Consider the following 23,704-nt stretch of genomic DNA (forward strand, 5'->3'; position numbering starts at 1 on the left):
AGGCCTTGTCAGTTGTCAGTTGGCCAAGTGAATTGACTTTGGCTGTACCGGTTTCCGGCTTTCAAACTCTAAAATCAAACTCACTTTTCTCAGCGGTGGCTTGACCTATGTTAGTTAACTAAATTTCAAATGAAAAGCCTTATGTTTCCATACGGAATTCCTGAATTTTATCCCGATCCGACTTCCGGTTCCGAAATTACAGGGAAATGAGTGTCGAAAATTTCAAGCCTTCAGATATAGTATAGCGTGCATGCGCTGGTATGGAAGATTAAAACACAACACCGCCTAAACAAACGAAGCACACAGATGCGCAGATGGAAGTTTATTTGAAAAGACGTACGCCAGACTTCCATGCTTCGAGATGTATAGGAAATTTTTGCATACGGTATAATTATAATGATAATTGTAATAATAAAAATTAAGTCACAAAGCTAACTTTATGTTGCTGGTTCCAAAGTATTACCCCATATAGTATGAGTTTCATATACAAAAATTACATGAGCTTCCTGCTCGTTTGATTTGTTTAATTGAAATAGTGCATGAGATAAAAATCAATCAGCTCGAATTAAAATAAAGTCATTCCCTCTATAATGAATATTCAGATTGGAATATTTTTTGCCTTTGTCATATAGGGAGGTAATGCCATCACTTGAAAAATCGACCAGTAAAAAAAAACCCGGATTAGCGCTTTAATGCATATGGGGCTTATTGTCAGTAGGAAAGAAATGTAATACCAAGGCTTTACTTTGCCAAGTATCATACACCATTCGACTCAATTCGTCGAGCTGCGCAATGTCTGCGCGTGTACGTGTGCGTGTGCGTAGCGCAATGCTTTTCACGGCGAACCCCGCCTTGAATTGCTTGGAGACGTGAATAGATGCCTTGATCTGCTGAAAAACAACATCAGTAGCAACAAACCTTCTGTGTGGTATAAAACCTCAAACGCTCAGATCGTTCTTATACTCGCATTTCGGACGTCGTGGCGAGAATTCAGAACATGGATTCTGGTCCACCTGAATTTTGAACTTAATTTCAGGTTTAGAATTTGGTTCCAGATTACAGCTTCAGAACGAATACTATTACTCTGGAATGGAATTCTAATTCTGGAACTAGATTTTGGAGCTGACTTTAGTGCTTTAATTTATGTTCGGGATTCGAGCCCAGAATTCTGATTGAGATTTTCAACCTCAGATTTCATGAATAAAATTCAGGATATTTTTTTTTGTCGTGGATACCAGAACTAAATGTAAGATCTGAACTCTGAACCTGAATTTTAGAATTGACTTCTTAACCAGAATTTAATTCCTGAATTCAGCTTCAGCAGTAAATTCCTAAAATAAACAGTTTCAGAATTCATTTCCAGAATCCAGAACCTGTGTGTTCCTTTATTATGGCACGGAATGCAAGTTTAGAATTCAGTTATAAAATTAAATTCGTAAACTGAATTTTGGGTTCCGGATTCTGAATATGAGTTCATTTTAGAATTTTTTCTTCGCATCCGCAAGACAAAGCTATGATACTGTTTCAGGCATTTTAACATTTGAATTCAAATCGAACAAAAGCTAGATTTAACCCACTCCGCTTCATAGTAACCACTCTCAACCAATTAAGCTCTCCGTCATGCTGCTGCCCGAACCGTTGACGTATAAAACTCGCAAATTGGCTTGAAACCTTTCTTCTCCTGGATGCGTGAAATCTGGCGCCGCCGTTCGTCAATGATGGAAGGTGAGTGGTAACCTCGAATCGACATCACCATCATCATCCCTGCGCTACGGGAGCTAATTTGAATAATTCGTTTCGATAAAAATCAGTGACCCATGAAACCGACTGATAAAAATCAGTGAACCCATGAAACCGATAGCCCAGACGGGCAGGACACGGCCGTCGCCTTTGCTTTCTTGTTCTCCACTCATCCGAACGGATGATCGCCAACCTACAGCGGATCCGGTTGCCGTACGCAGTCACCGGAGATGATGTAAAGTTTCCGAAAGCAGTGCAGAACGAATGGCCTTTGATAAGCGACCGGTCCCGGAAGGAAGGTGATGGGGGTTCCCACGAATTTGGGCAGTGAGAGATATTCACCTAAGAGGTGTAAATATGCGGAATACGATTATGCAAAGACATTTATTATCGTTTGTTTTCGGTTGAAATGGATTCCTAAGAAACCAGGAGGAATGCTAATAACACTGATTTGCTTGTTACTGCCACTCAAGTTGATTGGTTGGGACAGATGACTGTTTGTTTTTTTTCTGTGCGCGGGCCTTCACTTCTTAAAACATGGTAGATATTTTGTTATCTCTTTTATCAATCCGGTGATAATAATTAGAATGTTGAAAACCTGATTCTAAAATATCGACAGTATTAATTGTAACACTTTTTTCGAAGCAGCTTTGCCAATTATAGTATCGCTTCAACATATTATTTGAGGATAAAACAAAAAGGAACTCAACCTTCCCAAACGGTGTGGCCTCCGTGCCTTTTTTTGTCAAGCATAGCATCAGTCATCTCCAACAGCGACCACCGACGCCAGTGAGGCGCCGAGTTAGTCCCACGTGACAGATAATGGAATTCGGAATACAAATTAATTGAAAAGTCTGACATAAAATCGTTTCAAACTGGCGGAAATGTGCCCTAGAACAGTAGGAGCCTGTTTCGGCGAAATAGTAAAACACGAAGGAATCAAGAACTGAAGACATTTCTATTGAAAGCGTCCTTTCCTGCGTGTTGTTTCGATCATGACGACTGGTACAATTAAGTTTACCGAGTCTGAAGAAATGCCGAAATGTGACAAGGGTCATTCGTACTTAAAATAAAGCAGTTTTCGTTCTCAGCATAGACCATTCTGAAAAACTTTGTGGTAGATGAAAAACTAGATTCACATCATTTAGTAGACAGAATTTTTGGAGACACTTGAATAAGGTAAAGTAGGTGAGATGTATTGGCGCGAGTATATGTGTGAGTGTGTATTTCGCCACACAAAAAAATCTGTAATAGCTGCTCTTTAAAAAAAGCAAAGTCCTGGCATTACATTCCTTTTGTGGAATTTGGCCTCTCTGTTTCAACAGACTTCGCAGCCGATTCTTAGTGTACAGAATCATTGCATGGCTGGTGCTACGATTCTACTGACACTACGAATCCTTCCAGGTCGGGGCTCGAATATACGACAACTGGTTTGTAAGCCCAGCACCCTATGCATTGAACCGCCAACCCGGGACTGTAGATAAAACTACATATCTTAAACAATTGGTGTTTGAAACGAACAACAATAATATTCCCTGTTTTCCTAGCCATTATTATGATTTTCCCTAACAAAGACGACAGTTTCGTAATCATAAGTTCACGGTTTTCAAAGTAATTCCGCTCTTCAATGTGTGTGTTCACATTTATGTCCCTCCACTCTTTGCGTTTCTTAATACCGGAGAGAAGGTTGTCGTGCACCTCAGCAAGGGGACCTTCGATCACTTTTTATGCGCTGTTCGCATCGCTCGCATTTCAATAAAGCCTTCTCACAGAACAGAAAATATTTATTGAGCTGTACATGTTTAAAATCTGATCACTGTGTGCACGGTCTTATTTTCCGTATTTTGTATTCGCATCCCTATGTAGAGAACAAAAATAACTGTTACCCAAATATCCCAAACAAGGGCTATAACCGGATAAGCTTGTGAAGTCTGTCTCCAAAGAAAGGAAATTCATTTTATTATGCCACATTTGAAAGAGTTTAACAAAATTTTTAACCCTTTAAATATCATATTGACGTAATGTTATTCCATTGATTTTCATTTCATTTAATTTTGAAGCTACCACTCTACCGAATTTTTTTTAATTCCAACGATGTTTCAGATATTGTCGGGAAGGTTTGCATTTTTTCGAATTTTTGAAAATGTAAAGGGTGATTTTTTAAGAGCTTGAGAACTTTTTTAAACAATAAAACGCATAAAATTTGCAAAATCTCATCGGTTCTTTATTTTAAACGTTAGATTGGTACATGACATTTACTTTTTGAAGATAATTTCATTTAAATGTTGACCGCGGCTGCGTCTTAGGTGGTCCATTCGGAAAGTCCAATTTTGGGCAACTTTTTCGAGCATTTCGGCCGGAATAGCCCGAATTTCTTCGGAAATGTTGTCTTCCAAAGCTGGAATAGTTACTGACTTATTTCTGTAGACTTTAGACTTGACGTAGCCCCACAAAAAATAGTCTAAAGGCGTCAAATCGCATGATCTTGGTGGCCAACTTACCGGTCCATTTCTTGAGATGAATTGTTCTCCGAAGTTTTCCCTCAAAATGGCCATAGAATCGCGAGCTGTGTGGCATGTAGCGCCATCTTGTTGAAACCACATGTCAACCAAGTTCAGTTCTTCCATTTTTGGCAACAAAAAGTTTGTTAGCATCGAACGATAGCGATCGCCATTCACTGTAACGTTGCGTCCAACAGCATCTTTGAAAAAATACGGTCCAATGATTCCACCAGCGTACAAACCACACCAAACAGTGCATTTTTCGGGATGCATGGGCAGTTCTTGAACGGCTTCTGGTTGCTCTTCACTCCAAATGCGGCAATTTTGCTTATTTACGTAGCCATTCAACCAGAAATGAGCCTCATCGCTGAACAAAATTTGTCGATAAAAAAGCGGATTTTCCGAATGGACCACCTAAGACGCAGCCGCGGTCAACATTTAAATGAAATTATCTTCAAAAAGTAAATGTCATGTACCAATCTAACGTTTAAAATAAAGAACCGATGAGATTTTGCAAATTTTATGCGTTTTATTGTTTAAAAAAGTTCTCAAGCTCTTAAAAAATCACCCTTTATTTCTCGCATTAAAAATACTTAAATGAAAAATACAAATTTTTTCACACTTTCGATTTTGGTACCACTCAAATTTTTATTTTTATAAATTAACAATCAACTAACCGCGGACCAAAGGAACAAACGGAAACAGCCACCATCGAAGTACCTACGTCATCTAGAAAATCCGCATGTAAGATGCCGATCACCAACTAAAGACTGAATTCTCCAAATTTGCGGTGATCAGCATACATCAATGTGAACCAAATACAACAATGTTACAAATAAAAAAATTCTCTTAGTCTTAAGTACTGTTAAGATATGTCCTCGACATCTTAGAGCCAAAGCAGTGTGTTTAATATTGTTAAATTGAAAAAAAAAACAATCAACCATGCGTTTCCATTGAAGTTCTACCAGAAGTAAGCGCATGGTACTTAGATTTTTAGAAAAAATAAAACTTTAAAAAGTATGAAACCGAAGCACTTCAACGTAACCAAAAAGTGAGAGGGTAATGTCAGAAATATAACTGGATGACTCATAAATTGATAGATTGTATCAATAGGGCAAGGTTTAATTTATTTTCTTCCAAACACACAAACTAATGAAAAAAAGAGTAAAAAATTTTCTTTTGCGCAAAGTACGAATAACTATAATTTTAATGAAGGAAAATATCAAAAAATTCTTTAATAATTAATTTACTGATACTTAAAAGTCAATTGCGCAGGCTAAAATGAATGAAACATGTAAATTTATACATTGTATCCAGTAGTTAGGGCGAAAATTCAATGTCGTTTACTGCATCAAAACCATCGTCTAAGCACGAGAGAGACAACCAAGCGTCATGAGTTAGCTTATCTCTTTAATACTCGTTGAAACCGAACATTTTAGAAAACTATAATTTAAAGTTATTTGTTATTTTTTCATACTACTGAAAATTTCGTCATAATTTGCTGAGCATAAATTATGTTGTTGGGTTAAATACAAAAAGGAATATTCACGATTAAAGTAAGTCGTATTCACGACGAAACGATTTATTCATTACATGAAAATCCAGTGTGGTACAAAAATCAGAAGTATGAAAAACGCGGTTTCAATTTTTTAAGTACTTTTGATGCTTCAAAAAATTAGAAAAAAATGCTTACCTTCCTGACAATGCTTATAATACAACGCTCAGGGCGCAACCTTTTTTCTTTTGCTTGCCTTTCGGTAGTGAAGTCAACGGGACCTTTTGTTTTTTTTTTCACTCTCTTAACCGATCCCCTCTTACGATAGGGAATAGCATATCATATTTTGGCTCGAGCGCTAATCATCTTAGGTACGCCAGTGCTAAAACATTCTCGAGTGGAGCGGTTTTTTGATAAATCAAACAAAACGATCATCAGTAGAACCACCTTAGCTCTGTCAATATGACCAGCAGAAAGATTAAAATTTTGGGAAAATTGTCCCCAGTCCAAACTCTTTCCAATGTGATATATCATTATGAATTTTCTTTGTGAGTAGATTTCACATGCCAGTTGTGTAGTCCTACGTCAATAGTTTGAACAACCCCATAAGACTGTTCTTTTGTAGATTTTTTCTATTTTTTGTAGTTTATCTATTCATACTTTAGTATATTTGACGACCTTCCCTGTTTTCCGTAGCTGGCCATACGTAATCGATATAATTACCTTCTTATTACTCTATTGGACAAAACTCTGGTCAGTTTGGCACAAAATAACATCGTTGGTTTCATACCGCTGCATCACCGGTTTCGCGTAATGGCATGATGCTTGATCTCGCTAAATAAGAGTGTCACCTTCATGGGACTAGAAAAAGGACGGGTGCGTAATGTCAGAGACATGACTGGATGTCGTGAATACGAATAAAACTGAAACGATTTCTTTATACTTTCGAATTCGAATTGATAGTTGACCGATTGTGTGAATTGTGAAACGTTCTCCCTTTTCACTACTAGAATTTTAAACGATTTTTGGCCTCGATTAACTCATTTCAGATTTGCATATTTCAATAAAAGAATCTATCAACATGCTGTACAGGATTCATTTCTGCCTTTTAGAAGGGTCAAATTTTGGAATTCTCTACGATATTTAGCACAGTTCGGAACATTTTTCTCGAACGATTTTCGCACAGGGAAAAGTGCACGAAGCAAATCCAATTATTTTGGATTTTCACTGACCTGATGATTTTTACCTTCGATTTGCAAAAAAGTAATCTTAATAGTTATTTAGATAACATTTAGAGCCATTAGAACGGCTGATTTCATATAACGTTGTCCACTTTTCATTTCATTTTTCGTTTTCTTTCTCTCCAATGCAAACGACCAGCAGCTCTGTTGTATGATGCAAACCGCAACACATCCGCTCGCAGTTCTAAAAGATGCGAAACTGGTTTTATGCGTCTTCTCGCCTTGACGACCGGAAGGCAAATGAGAACTACGACCTGAGCTTTTGAGGTTTTTAACCACGCAGAAGGTGCGCTCACCGATGCAACTGTTTGAATGCGTCTTCTCGCTCCGACGTCTGCTTCCATCCAACGCACAAGTAGAAATGATCGATTTTCGACCACGGTTCCCCTTTTATAACGTTCAGTTGAAGATATGCGCCTGACTACCTCAAAATCGTCGTCCTTGCGCGAAAAACCCAAGCGAAAGTAAAGAGTTTTCCGCGTTGTTTTCAATATTTGAGAAAATTTAATTTTTGAGTTGTTTGTGATTATCTCACACTGTTCAAAATATTATCCTAAACTCCTGATAATATTTTTGATAAAACAGTGAAAAAATTATATTGCTGCCATTCATACAAGTCGAGATATTCACGATTAAGTTCTGCCCATTCTTTCATATGGCTAATTTTGAAAAGGCGCCCCATAGTAAAGTAAGTCGTATTTAGGACAAAAGAGACAGCATGCGCTTCTGAAAGCATCATTCTTCATGTGTGTTTGTCCACTGATGGTGACGGTCGTAATGCACGACTTGCTGAATTTGCCGCACCCACAAATTGCCTGCCACACCAAGTTGTTCTTGGCAAATTTGCCGACCTTCTTTTTCCGAATCTTCTTTAAAGCGGGGAAAAAAATCCAGGTCCATCGTTGTCGGCTGATCGAAACAGACAAACGATTCATCCTTCTTGGTCATGTCCCGAATCTAAAGGTATGAATTACGCTCACCTTCCGAGTGAGTCTCCTTAGTCTCCTTGAACGATTTTACCACAAGAAACATGGTCGAATTGTCGATTCCTGTATGTTTCACCTGTATTTCCCATGATTGTGCCCATAATTTTTTGATGAAAGGCTTCTAACCTGGAAGCCATAACCATTTGACAGATTGTGACGAAATGTTGCATATGTGGTCACTACACTCTTAGCTAATTTCACCCAAAACATCATCAATTTTTACTCAAATATTAAAAGTTATACACGAAAGAAGAGTTTTTTTTTCGAGTACTAATTATATAAGAATTTACCCAGGTTTTGATATTCCAGAAATTAAGTTATCTCAATAATATAATCCACAATTCAAAGGAACACTACCAACTTGGAGAAGTATAGAGGACAGCATTGTCACCAAGAAGATGAAACGTTTTTCTGAGGTGGTAGTGAACATAGTTTGTTCCCGTATTCGAAAATTACCTCGCCTCAAATGATTTCGTGTTATGTATTGAGAATATTTTAGGCACGTTTGCACAGACTGCGTTAAATCGAAAGATGGCAGACGATGAAAGTCGAAAATCACCTGATAAAAATATTTTTACTTGTATTCTAGAACTGACAACACTCCAGACGATCTTTTTTTTTATTTTATCCTCTTACACTCAAAATAAAAATGCCGAACCAACCGAAGATGAACAAAACCGACCCGAAAACTGAACATTAAAAGCCTATAAAGAAACACCGTACCGCTTCCATAAGAAAGGTTTATTCCGCTTAGTTGCTACAACACCCGAGACATTCAAGGGGGAAAAAAATACACTTGGCAAAATCATACCTCGCCTCGTAGGACTTTGCCAGAATGTCCAATATCCCTCCAGTGGAACACTGATGTGCATGTCGAGCCAGGGAGATTTTTCATCATACTTGTTTGCATTGAAGGTCGTCGTCGAACAAAAGGGAACCTACGAGCAATACGAGAAAGGATACCATCAGCAGCACAAAGATGAAAAGATTTAATAAAACAAGCTGCTATGTTTCTACGCAACTGAAGTAGATGTTGACCGTGGGGCCAAATGCTTTACATTGCGGTGCACGCTATTGATCTTCTTCCTTGGCAAAGCGAATTGGCAAGCTGACACGACAGTCCCGGGTCCGACAGTGCGAGTTCTGCCAGTTCCAAGCGCATATCCTGCAACGATATTAACAACTTAAAGAAATAATAACACCGATGGGAAATTCCATTTAAATTTTTAGTTATCCAATTTGCTTATTAAAAATTATTCAGTTGGCCGATGATCATATGTTGGGTCTAAAAATTGCATTGATTTTCATACTACACAAGTGAAAATATTTATTTACATTATCGATTGTGCTCCAATATTTCAGCAACTATGAAATGGTTACTTAGCTTGCAAAATCCGATTGGAGACTACACAATCTTAAAAACTCATCATCATTCTGCATTGGCTGAAACAATGCGATACCATCCTTCGGTTTCAATTATATTCCACTTCTGCAATCCGGTGTAATTGAATCCTGATCCTAGCAGCCGGAATCCTTACCATGAAAATGAGACTCGGAGAATGGACTGGAAAAACGGGAAGCAGACGATGGTGACACAACGGTACCGTATCCCAACCTACCAGAAGGCCTTTGTTCTATCAGGAAACGGGATGCCCCCAAAGCCTCCTCATTTTCCATTTAGACCCGGTACTGATTGTCGTCTTCAGAATGAATATAAAGTTATCAACATAATTCCGACACCACTGGCCTCGTGTGGAATGAAATTGTTTTGTTGTATCCGGTAGCCAATATTGGTTGGACTACTGAGTGTGTAGATAACTGAAAAAACACGGAATACGACTAACTTACAACTCGATACGGATGTGGTAAGGGTTTTCTAACCCTTTACCACAGTCCTATCGTGTTTCGTTTACGTTTGAAGAATATTGTTTGGAAAACAACCTGTATGACATACAAGATGTATGATAAAATTAAATATCGGATGATTTGCAATTTGAATAATTGCAATTAAACAAACAGTCATTCAAATGTTTCTTGGAAGTTTTCTTTCGTAGGCGTAGAGAGATTCATATAAATTGGCTTTTATAAGACACAAAGTGATTAATTCAACTATTTCGGAGATGCTATAAAACCCGTAACTGAAAAAGACTCGATCGAACCGGACTCCAATACAATTTTGGGTGCCCAAAATGGTAATCTTTAATTCTTCTAAAACAATGCAAAATCGTAAAAAATTTGCCTCATGCTGCTCGCCCGAGCACCTCTGCCATCGACGAAAACATCGAAAAAGTGAAGGAAATTGTACTTGAAAATCCTCGTGTTAGTATTAGAGAAATAGCAGAGAATCTTGACCTCTCTTATGGATCAACTCAACACATTTCAGTTAATGTTTTAGGTATAAAACGCGTCAATGCCAAGCTTGTACCGAAAAAACTGATTTTTTTGCAAAATTTGTCGACCAAACTCGAAACGAAAGTCTTCGCTCAGCCACCGTATTCGCCAGATTCGGTCCCCCGTGACTTTTTCCTATTTCCAAAATTAAAATATCCACTCCGAAGAACGCATCATGACTCGATCGAGGCCATAAAAAAGTAATTCGCTGAAGGCCATCCCTGCCTAGGCCAATGGCAAGTGTATGAAAAATTGGATTGACCGCTGGAGTGCCTGTATTAGTTCAAAAGGAGCCTATTTTGATGGCGATATTAAAGACATGTACTAAAATCTAAAAGAAAAGAAATTGTCTAAGGTCAGAGTGAGCGCGGAACGGACCGGACCGAAGCGAAGCGATTCAATGCGATGTACTGTTTTCGCATCGTATTCACTCTGACAGGTTTGCTTTGATCAAATGCGACTAGCTCGCACGCGCGCCTCGACGCTTCGTGTGACGCTTTCAATCTGACAGCAACCGAAGACGATCAGTTCGTGCTCGCATCTCACCCGACGCAGTCGTTAATCGTTTACGGTCGAAACAACAGAAACAAAAAAAATACGCCAGTGAACAATAGAGTGTATGGAATGGTCAAATACGATTTAACAAAGCCTGAAAGTTGGCCTGCAAGACCGAATTCAATTGGTATAGATTTCAAGCGTTGCAAAGTTAGACCAGCAGCAAATGAAATTGAAATCTTACTTAAAGAACGAATGCATCTAGACGCTAATAATGTGGGTGAGATTCAATTCAACAAGGCGTCTAACTGTGTGTACATTATTTTTAAACGTGAAAGCGATGCACTTGCATTCGCTTCGGTTAACAACGAGGTGCACAGCGTTGAGTGTGACAACATTAAATACAAAATCCCTGTGCACATGGTGGACAATGCCATAGAAGTACGCGTGCATGACCTCCCCCCACAGGCCACCGATCAGTACGTTCGGGAGAATATGTCGCAGTACGGTGAAATCCTTTCCATCGAAAGGGAAGTATGGCGGAATTTTTTTCCCCGGCATCCGGAATGGCGTGCGAGTTGTGCGTATGCAACTACGTAAGGCAATTCCTTCTTACATCATTTGTGATCAGGTTGGGACACGTCCGTGTAAAACGTTGATTACCTATGAAAATCAGCTGGTTACATACCAGTTTTGTGAACAACCTGCACACTACGATAAACTTTGCACTGAAACTGCGAAAAAGACATCTTCAACCAAAGACAAGGTCAACCGTTCAAATACGAAAACTAGTGAGCGTAGTACTCATGTTTTACCATCAAACCAACCAGCAACTGCAACCAATGTACAACAAGGCACATCTAAAGCAACTAGCAACGAGCTCAAGACTACGAACAACAAGGAAAACTAAACGAAGACGGACACCAACAACAATACAACCGATGAGGCAATGGATGACGAGACGAGCCACGAACAAAGTGCCCCTCAACCCTTGCAGGAGGGAAATGGAACCTCTTCTCCTCCTAGAAAAAGAGTGACAACGAGATCCACTTCAACAAATTTATTATTTAAAAAATCGGCTAATTCGGCCACGTAAAGCTAGTACGCAAATAGGCCTGAATAAAAATATCTTAAATAAAAAAAACCTAAGACGAAGCGTAAACAACTTTAACTCTGAGGGAGATTCAGGAACCAAGTCCAGAACTCAGGTCTAGGTTTTGAATTGAAGGTCCAAATTTCTGGTCCAGAATTGAGATTCAGGTCAGTTCAGTTCAAAGGGTTCAGGTCCATCATACAGATCTAGGTCCAGAGTCTAGGTTCAGAAATCAGCTCCAGAATTCAGGTTCAGAATTCACGTACATAAACCAGGCTCTGGTCCAGAGTTCACGAAATCGGGTCACGTGTTTAGGTTTATGATTTAAAGCCAGAATCAAGGTCCATAACTCAGATCTAGGCTCCCAATTCAGATCTAGGCTCAGGTTTAAAATTCTGAAATCCAGAAAACAGATCTAGGCTCAAAATCCAGGTACAAATTCTTAGTTTAGAATTCTGATCCAGAAATTAGGCTCGGAAATCAAGTTCAGAATTCAGATCTAGGCTCAAAATTCGAGTCCAAATTTTGGTTTGGAATTTTGATCTAGAAATCAGGTTCAGAAACCAAGACCAAAAATCGAATCTAGGATATTTAGTGTTTAGAATTCGGATCAGGTTCAGAATCCTGGTCCAGAATTTGTATCTAGGCTTCTAGTAAAAATTTCTAGTTAAGAATTCTTATCCAGAAATCTGGTTCACAAATCAAGTCCAGAATTCATATCTAAGCTCGAAATTCACGTTTAAATTTTTGGTTTGGAATTCTGATCCAAAAATCAGGTCCAGAATTCAAATCAAGAACTAAGAACTAGGCTCAAAATCCAGGTCCAATTTTTTTAGGTTAAAATTCTGATCTTGAATTCATGATCAGTAACCATGTCTGGAATTCAGATCTAGGCTTGAAATTCAGGTCCGAATTAAATTCCGGCCTAAAAACAAAATTCAAGAATCAAATCTAGCCTAAAAATCTACATCAAAATTTTTGGTCAGGAATTCTGATCCAGAAATCAGGTCCAGAGCTCAAATCTCGAAATTTAGGTCCAAATTAATTGTCATCCAGAAATCCGGATTAGAAACCAAACCCAGAATTCAAATCTATATTCAAATTTCATATTTAAATTTTTGGTTTAGATCTGTAACATAATCTAGATATCAGATCTTGAATTTAATACTAGAATTCAGATCTTCAAAAATCCAATAGAAATGAGGTCCAGAGCTCAGATCTAGGCTCAAAATTCAGGTCAAAATTTTGTCGTAAATACTTACTTACTTTACTATGAGGCGCCTTTTCAAAATTTACGCTCTGAGAGAGTGATAAGTTTTTGATCTCGAATATCTCTTGTCGTATCTAACGTATCAACATCATTTTCGCTACATGCCATCTGAAATATGATCATCAATTTATGATAACATTTTCAATTTTATGACATTTGGTATCAATGAGTATGAAAGAAGCGAACTTACGACGCGTGTTTGCCTTTCTCGTACCCGAGCCGGCGGTTTTGAAGAAGTAAGCAACATTTCATTTATGCGATACCAACTGGATAGATAAAGAAGGTTAACACTTGAAGTATTTCGTTCATTCTTGTATGCGCAGTTGACTGAATAGGAAGTGAAGCAAGTGCATCATTTCGGTTAGTCACAGCTCAGATTCAGTTCCAGTATCGAGAATTCAGTTTCTAAATAAAATTTAAGAATTCAGATGCAGAATCAAGCATTCAGTTCTGCTGCGTGACGGTTTTTGTTATGCATTGTTTGCAGTGTGAGTTTCACTTCAAACAAGAGCGATTGCGTCATCCAGCTGCTGGTCGTTTGCATTGGAGAAAAATACAACGAAAAGTGAACAAAGATGGGGAACAGTCTATAAAATCAGTCCTTCAAAGGGCTCTAAATGTTATCTAATAAACTTTTAGAATTACTTATCTATTGAAATATGCAAATCGGAAGTGAAAATAATTAGTTTAGCCAAGGTTTACAGTCTGATAGATTCTAATTAGAAAGTTTTCGCCTACTTTTCTCATTTTTTTTACGTGAATACGTGTCATTTTACTATGGAGCGCCTATCCAGAGTGGTGATCAGCAATGTGTGATAGAATTTTCAGTAGCATGAGGTAACCACAATTCTAAACCTCAGCTCTGAATTCCAGTTCTAGAGCTCACTTTTGGATTTCAGATTAAGAATACAAGACCAGATTTTCTTTTTCATTTCCACAATCCAGATCTTAACTCGTTCCTCCTCGTTCAGAATCCGAGGATTCCTCGTTCAGAATCCAAGGCCAGAATCGAGTTCCAGAATTCTGAATCTGTAGCTGAAACCAAATTTTAAAACTTTTTTTTTTTTTTTTGTTTCGATTATAGAGGTTTTAACCTTTAGGTCATTCGCCTCTTCGGGCCAGAAAAACTTTCTGACCCTATGTGCGGGGTTGGGAATCGAACCCAGGTGGGCTGCGTGAAAGGCATCGACTTACCCATTACGCTACACCCGTCCCCCTAAATTTTAGAACTTGATTCTGCGTCTAGATTCCGAAATTGAGATCATGGTCTCGGTTCTAGACCTGAACTCTAGAACTAAATTTCAGAAATGAACACTGGACTTAGATCTAAATTTTGAAACTGAATTCTGGAACTTCAGTCCGAAATCTAGGATTATAGTTAAGATTCAAAATTCAATTGTATTTACAGAACTTCAAAAATACACTCCAATATCCATGTTCAAAATTCAGTTCAGTACAGGATTAGAAGTTGGTTCAAGAGTTTATTCTAAAATCTAGAAGAATAACTGAAATCAGGAAATAGAATCTGAAGATTCTTGAACTGAATTAATTTGAATTTCGGAGCTGAGCTCGGGATCCGAATTTTAAAACTGAATCCTGAACCGGAATTCCGTAGCTAACACTCAGGTCCAGAGTACATTACTAGGATTCATGTTGAGAATTCAGTGCCGAGCCAGAAGAATATGGGGTAAAATGTGCAAAAAATGAAAACATGTGTTCTAACTTTTCTCATAGATGGCGCTACCGATTTTCACAAACTTAGGTTCAAATGAAAGGTCCTGTGGTCCCATGTGTAATTCCTGAATTTCATCAGGATCCGAATTCCGGATCCGAAAATATAGGGTAAAGTGTGTTAAAAATTTTATACAATCGACATCAAATCTTTTCCAATTGATAGTTTTTATCAGTAGACGGTCAAACAAATCTATTTCGGTTATTCTTTTAAGAATCGAAGAAAATAATTTTGAAGAATTCCACAGTATTATATATGATAGTATGATTGATATGAGAAAGGCATCATTACACCACTAGGTGGATTAAAACAGGTTTTTTAGTTTAGAATTTCAAAAATCCGCCTTAGGAACCAAGTTCAGAATTCAAATCTAGAAACCAGGTTCAGAAACCAAGTCTAGAATTCAGACCTAGACTCGAAATTTAGGTCCAAATTTCTGGATCAGAATTCTCAAATCGGATCGCGTGTTTAGGTTTATGATTTAAAGCCAGAATCCAGGTCCAGAACTCAGATCTAGGCTCAAAATTCAGGTTCAAATTCCTGGTTTGAAATTCTGAAATCCAGAAAACAGATCTAGGCTCAAAATCCAGGTACAAATTCTTAGTTTGGAATTCTGATCCAGAAATTAGACTCAGAAACCAGGTCCAGAACTCAAATCTAGACTCAAACTTTAGATCCAAATATCTGGATCAGAATTCTAAGATAAAAATAAACCAGATTTTTGGAAACAAAGTCCTGAACTCAAATCTATGTTCAAAATTCACGTCCAAATTTTTGGTTTGGAGCTGTGATCTAGAAATCAGAACTAGAACTCAAGTCCAGAATTCAGATCTCAAATTTTTTTCTGATTTAGAATTTCGATCCAGAAATCAGGTCCTTCTGGATTAGAATTCTGATTCAAAATAAGGCTCAGAAATCAAGTTTTGAATTCAGAGTCATAAATCCGGTCTAGGTCCACATCTCGATTCCTGGACCAGGTCTGGAACTCTGATCAAGAAACCAAGGTCAGCATAAACATTCCGGTTCAGATTTCTGGTCTAGAATTAAGATACAGGTGAAACCTGTATTAACGTCCAGAATCTAGGTCCAGAACTCAGGTCCGAAATTTGTTTATCGGGAAGATTTTAGACTAATTCTAAAACTTCTACATACGAGAAAGTAATTGTATTGTATTTTTGGAGTATAGTTATTCGAAGAGTTCTTAAAATGGGGAACGAAAAGAACTGTTGCGCACAGGAAGAGGCAATTAAAAAGTACAGAACATGTTACGAACGAACTTACCGAAGCCGAACAAGGTATTCCAGGAGCAGCTTACAAGTTCTTCCAGATGCGTCGTGTGAGCTTTCAAGTGTAGAAAATTACTTGAAAATTTGGCTGCTTAGAATGCTATTCATGAGTTTGGTAAGCTGCTTAAGTCAAATCATACCATTTTATTCGAACTTTTGGTTGCTTGGGGAAGCCGGCCACCCGATAAATCTTCGTCCTACTCCAACAAATGCGCAAGTTATGCTGAACGTATAGCTAAACAAATTTATTTCTATACGCATCTTGCACGATGCCATCCGCTCTATTTTGTAGCTACGATTAGGCAAGGCCAAACGCGTCCTGAGTTTCTCTCCTGCATTGGATGAACAGGTTTTATAAAAAATTATAGACCAAGTCACTCTCATTTCATTAATCGGTTAAGATAATTTCATTACTGCATTTAATAGTGTACGAGATACCAGCCTTCAAAATGTCTGCAACGGACAGAAGCTGAAACGGAGTCTCAGGCCGAAAAACTTTCTAGTAATTGCATATATCTCAAAATTCTGTAGTTGACACCAGTGGAAACAGGTTTGATCCATTCCATTCATATTCAATGAGCTTCTGAACTTTTGCATGCCAAAAAATTTGTTTCCTGCTAAACCAGTTTGGTAATCCCAGACACTTTCTCCACTGTCCCCAAGAGCGAGTGAGAAAAATCATGAATCCAGTAACCATTCTGCCAATCAGTGAATCCACAAGAAACTCTAACTTTAATTGAACTAATTCTGTAAAACCCCTTCAACCTCGACAGCAATCCGGCTTGATATTTTATCCCGTTCCAGAATGAGTGAGTACCATTCGTCTCGCACATCGACGAAACTTCCAGTTAACGAAATGACTCAAACCGGACACTCACCGTTATCTTTCCATTTTCCAGAGTAACGATACCGGAGAGACAACTCTCTACCTCGCACCGGTCCAACTGACAGCATGCAGTCTCCGAACCAACAGCCAACAAATTCTCATTTTCCCGGCGAGACTCCGCCGTCGTCAATGAAACTTTGCTCGTGAATGGTCTGGTTTTTCAGTGATGCAGCACCAGCCGCCGGAAAAGCTACAGCGCAAAATGTGCGCCTGTTGGGTATGTGGCAGGATTCTACGACGCTGTTCGACGCTGGTGAGATCTGTAAGGATTCGCATCGGGTTGGAGGTTCGATTTCCTATTGAACGATGACAGTCTGTTTGCTGTTCCCGTTCGAACAATTTTTTGTTGATCTCCGCTGTTCGTTTATCTCGTATTACAAACAACGACTGATTGTGGCAGATTCTCGCTGAACCTTGGTGAATCTGTTCCACGAATAGGACAACGCAAATGTTTCATTGTTACATATATGTGTGTGTGGGATGATTTCCACGTACGCGAGTATCCACGTTATTGCGATTGAAACGGGCTGTCCTCCTCGTTTGGGCTGCCGCGGTAGTTGATTTTACCTTCCTACGAAATGATACTTTCAACTCTTTCATTATTGAAAATCAGGAGCGCGCACAATGTGAAACGTGCCAACCGATGATTGATGATGTGCTGTCCTGATTATGGCTCGAAACGGGGATCAGTTCCAGTCGGAGGCAAGAACTGGAAAATTATGCGTTAGCGGCTAATTCGCCCTGATCAATCAGTGCTCGAATCGAGGAAAATGATGTATGTAGAAAAATCAGAAATCCTTAGCACGACCGGTTTATGTCACCGACCAATCAAACAGCGCTTCGATTCCTGGTGAGATATTTCAAGCAACTAATTCCATTTTCAAAACCCCTCACTAAACGAAGCCGGTTCATATGTGGTCACCTCCATGTTCAGAACGAGAATTCCTACCGTCTGCTGTCGGAACGGAAATCCCGAAACCGGTGTGAATACTTGATTAAGACTTGCTGCGCAATCCTTCCGTGGGTGCTCGGCCGTGCCACATGTGAATGTGGATGCAAAATTAAAAACCTCGTCGAGTCCGTGAGACATAATAACGCTTCATAAGTTGTAGACGAAGCGTGAGCGGAATTCACTGCTACCAGCGCCCGGAATGAGAATGGAGTGAGTGCTCACGTATGCCAATTCCACCCCCCAGAATGCTCCAGTTTTGGGTACCTGATACCGTACAGTCAGTCGTAATTTTGTATATGCGCTTTTGGAATTCGTTCGGAATTTCTGATTATTTTGTGCAATTTTTTCCATTTTTTTTTCTTAAACAGTACTAAAAGCTATCCGCTTTTTTCCCGGTCATGCTCACAATTAGTGTCTAAATGATTTCGGTTCGAGCTACACGGGACCTGACGGCTTCTTGAGTCTCCGTCTAGTAAACGATCTACAAACACGAACCGAAAACCGAGTTGGCGAACTAAAAATTTATTGGTAATGCTTCGAATTGAATCCGAAAGCTGTTTCAATAGAATAGACACGCTTGAGACATGCAAGAATATACATTTTAAGTGCAGTTTAGTTGAGGTGGAGAGAAAATCACGTTCTTCAAATTTTACCTGAAGCAAACACACGCTTTTCAATGATTACGAACATGTGCACGTGTTAGTCTAATGTATGTAATAAAATCGTTTTCCGACGTCGTAGTTAATGATGCTGAAATTTCATCGCAAATTCGCCTAATGGACGTAATGGACGTAACAAATCAACTCTATATCCGAATTGTTTTGATGAAACGAAACGGTTATGCAGTTGAACAAAGATTTTTTTATGTGGAACACATCTTTATTTTCTAAATTCTATATTCCTACGAATTATTTTAAAGTTCATAGCCATGTATTTTCAATTGTATATCTTTAAAATGTTGATTAATAGTTAGCGGTGTCTTATTTTGCCAGCTAAAAATCTCCGACATACCGGATTTCCCTACCATAGACGATGATTTTGAAGGATTAAGCGATATATCAATGGGAAAGCATTGCTCTGATTGGTCAATCGATGCAAAAGCGAAGCTGTTGGAAGCATGCGAATCTATAAATATGAGCGAAATTATACCTAACGTTTCAGTCTTACATGCAAGGATGACTTCTGTCGTATCAAAGAACGCTCACTAGCAACTCTTCACACGATTCAATCAGTGCCATCAAAGAGAGACGGGTATCATCTCAGCAAAAAAAACCGGTATGGTTTATTTAACATAAAGTGGACACCAGTGCAAGTGCGAATTTCTCTCGATGACCTGTCTGAGCATCACGAATTAGAACGCTGCTGTGAGGATTCTCTCTGAAGCAACAAACGGTCGCTTATTTTTGTTAAGCGATCCGATTCTATACGGGTAGTGGATAATTGTGATTGAATCATTTTACAATTGCCGCTTATTCTTACTATGTGCATATATCATTTGTATGAGTTGTGTCGGTGAAAATGTCTGTGAATGCTCCACATCAGGGTTTTGAAATATTGTAACCTAGTATGAGAATCATCAATTCGATTGTCTGTGATAATTGTCAACTTGCGATTCTCTCTTGGTAAATTCCACACAGCGCCGATCATTGCCAGACTGTATATAACACATGGATCAATAAGTCCCGAGACTAACAATGGAAACAACATTTTTTTTGCAAAATTTTTTTTTATTCATCAACATAATAATCTTTTAGGGTGATACAATGGTTCCAACGTTTTTCCAATTTTTCAATACCATGTTTATGAAAAAAAATTATCTTTCGCTTCAAAATAAGCTTCAGTTTCAGCGATGACATTCTCATTTGAGCCAAATCTTTTTCCCTGGAGCATTTTTTAAGATCAGCAAAGAGCCAGTAGTCACTGGGAGCTAAATCTGGCGAGCAGTGGGTGGGGGGGAGGCGGTGGGGGGGGGTGGTGAAGCAGATCAAAGCCCAATTTGTTCAATTTCGCCATTGTTTTCATCGACTTGTGGCAGGGTGCATTGTCTTGATGAAAAAGGATTTTTTGTCTGCATGTGCGGTCGTTGTTTTGCAATTTCCTCCTTCAAACGCACCAGTAAGTGAATATAATAATCACTGTTGATCGATTTATCTTTTTCGAGGTAGTCAATGAAAATCATGCCATGCGTATCCCAAAAAACTGACGGCATGACTTTGCCAGCTGACTGCTGCGTTTTCGGACGCTTCGGACGGCTTTCGCCAGCTGTGCGCCACTCAGATGACTGCCGCTTCGACACTGGAGTGTAGTGATGTATCCATGTTTCGTCCATGGTCACGTAACGACGCAAGAAATCTTTTTTGTTGCGAGTAAATAGCGATAAACTGCTTTCTGAATCATCGACTCGTTGCTGTTTTTGTTCCATCGAAAGCAATCGCGGCACCCACTTGGAAAAAATCTTTTTCATGCTCAATTTTTCATGAAGGATAGTAAATACACTTCCATATGATATCTGTGTCATCTCAGCAATCTCACGGAGCTTCACTTTACGATCTTTCATTATAATTTTTGTCACTTCACTCACATTTTCGGGTGTAACGGCTTCCACAGGTCTACCCGAGCGTTCCGCGTCATTTGTGTCGGTACGACCACGTTTAAACTCGGTGAACCCCCGACAAATCGTTGCTTTTGATGGACAAGAGTCCGGATAACATTTTATTGATCCATTGTTTCGCTTGCACGGTGTTTTTACCCATTAAAAAACAATGTTTTATCAAAACACGAAACTCGGTTTTTTCCATTTTTTAAATAAACTACAAAACGACTTTACTCCAACCTCGATAACTCAGCTGTTTCTGGTCGGATCGACTTAAAATTTTGACCCGTTTCAAGCAAAGGTTAGTACTCTAGAAAGACGTGGTTACTGGTTTACTACGAGCGCCATCTCTGCTTTAGTCTCGGGACTTATTGATCCATGTGTTATATCATTAAGGGCCTTGAAATACTCAGAGTATGAAGTGGAATGAAAAAATGTAGAAACATTCTCTCACGGTTCATACATTGAGAGGTAGTGAGTTCTTGTAGCATCTTCTACCAGATTGAACATATTGTATACAATGTTGAGAAATATCGAGCCGCTTTCTGCCGCAAATTATCGGCAGTCACCATCACTGCCTACATGTAGAGCATGCTAGAGGTAGGTTGTTGCTAGACAGTAAGACAAAATGCGCCATAAAACGATTTGAAGCGATAATTGATACGCGCTGATCTTGTATCATACGGGTTCGGATGAAATTCCATGTTATGTCGTTTTCGCCTGAGAAATTTGCAGCTACCCCAGGGTAAATTTTGTATGCTTATGATTAATTTCTAATTTATATAAGATGAACTCGATTAATAATGAGAAAAAGTTTAGTTTTTTACAATGACTGAGTGGAAACATATATTGGAGAAACCAAATGAATGAAAAACTAACAGAAAAGATGATTTTTTTGGATCTATGGTATCGGTCGGATGACAGCCAGAATGTAGACCATATTCGATGTACGTTCTTCCATGTCTGACTGCATGTTAGAGTGTCTAATAGCAAGGTTCAGAGTGGCGAAATGGTAGCGCGTATGCACGGAATGCATAAGAACGCAGGTTCGAGTCCTGTCTCTATCATCTTTTTTGTTAGTTTTTCATTCATTTGGCTTCTCCAATATATGTTTCCACTCAGTCATTGCAAGAAACTGAACTTAGTTATGACGGCTTTACGTCAAACAAACCAAAAATAATAAATCATTAATGAAAAAAAGTTTATCACTTCAACTGAAATCGCAGAATATTAGTAATGGTAGAGAAACGCTATAAAAGTAACTGCGTGCATACAAAACTTCAACACAAGTTTGTCGAAGGGAAGCTTAAATATCGAAATCCGTATCGCAAGTATGTACAAAGATATAATTGCATACATTTGGAATATTGATGTAATTTCGTCGGTTACTAAACAAATACAAATCATGACAAACAGGGGGCTATATTCTGGGTTCGCGTGTTCGGTTATGGTTCCTAATAAAAATCAATTCAAGCAGACACTCTCGTGCAATTGCGGATTCAAAAGTATGGCGATTGATTGAACTGTTTGATTGTCGATCATTAGAAATTTTGATTGCCTTGTTCCACATCAATGGCTCGAACAACCCCATGGGGTTGATCCTTGTAGTTTTGACTTTCTCATAAAGATACCATTCGACTCAGTTCGTCGAGTACGAAAAATGTCTGTGTGTGTATATGTGTGTGTATATGTAACGTTTTTTTGCATGAACTTTTCTCTGAGTTGGCTGAACCGATTTTCACAAACTTAGATTCAACTGAAAAGTCTTGTGGTCCCATACAAAATTCCTGAATATTATTTGATTCCGACTTCCGGTTCCGGAGTTATGGGGTAAAATGAGCAAAAAAATGAAAATATGTGTTCTAACTTTTCTCATAGATGGCGCGACCGATTTTCACAAACTTCGGTTCAAATGAAAGGTACTATGGTTCCATACGTAATTCCTGAATTTCATCCGGATCCGAAAATATAGGGGAAAGGGTGTTAAAAATTTTATACCATCACTGAAAACGGCGAAAAACCGTAAAAAAAATTCTAAATCGACCTCAAATCTTCTCCAATTGGTAGTTTTTATCAGTAAGCGGTCAAAAAAATCGATTTCGGTTATTCTTCTAAGAATCGAAGAAAATTATTTTGAAGAATACCACAGTATTATATATCATAACAGTTCGGCTGAAAAGTTCGTATCGTTTAATAGAAACACACATTTTTTTGCCAAAATTCGTTTTTATTATTCAACATAATTGCCATCAGAGGCGATACAGCGATTATAGCGATCTTCCAACTTTACGATATCATTTTTGTAGTACGATTTGTCATTTGCCTCAAGATAGGGCTCAGTTTCAGCGATTACCTCTTCATTGCTTCTAAATTTTTTACCAGCGAGCATTCTCTTGAGGTCTGAGAACAGGAAAAAGTCACTGGGGCCAAATCTGGAGAATACGGTGGATGAGGGAGCAATTCGAAACCCAATTCGGTCAATTTCAGCATGGTTTTTCGTTGTTGTTTTTGATTGATTGTGAGCTCACGCGGCACCCATTTTACACAAAGCTTTCTCATATCCAAATATTCGTGAATAATATGTCCAACACGTTCCTTTAATATCTTTAGGGTGTCAGCTATCTCGACCAACTTCCCTTTACGGTCATTGAAAATCATTTTGTGGATTTTTCTCACATTTTCATCGGTAACAGCCTCTTTTGGACGTCCACTGCGTTTATCGTCTTCGGTGCTCATATGACCAGTACGAAATTTTGCAAACCACTTACGAATTGTTGCTTCACCCGGTGCAGAGTCTGGATAACACTCATCAAGCCATTTTTTGGTATCGGCGGCACTTTTTTTCATCAAAAAGTAGTGTTTCATCAACACAAGAAATTCCTTTTTTTTCCATTTTTTTCACAATAACAAAAGTAGCTTCACTCAAAATGCAATATCTCACAAACTAATAATCAGACAGCTGTCAAATTTATACACGTATCTTTTGAAGGTTGGTACTAACTGAAAATGGTATGGATTTAATTCTAGTGGCGCCCTTCCATAG

The sequence above is a fragment of the Malaya genurostris genome, chromosome 3, assembly GCF_030247185.1.
Source record: "Malaya genurostris strain Urasoe2022 chromosome 3, Malgen_1.1, whole genome shotgun sequence".
NCBI classification, from domain to species: Eukaryota; Metazoa; Arthropoda; class Insecta; order Diptera; family Culicidae; genus Malaya; species Malaya genurostris.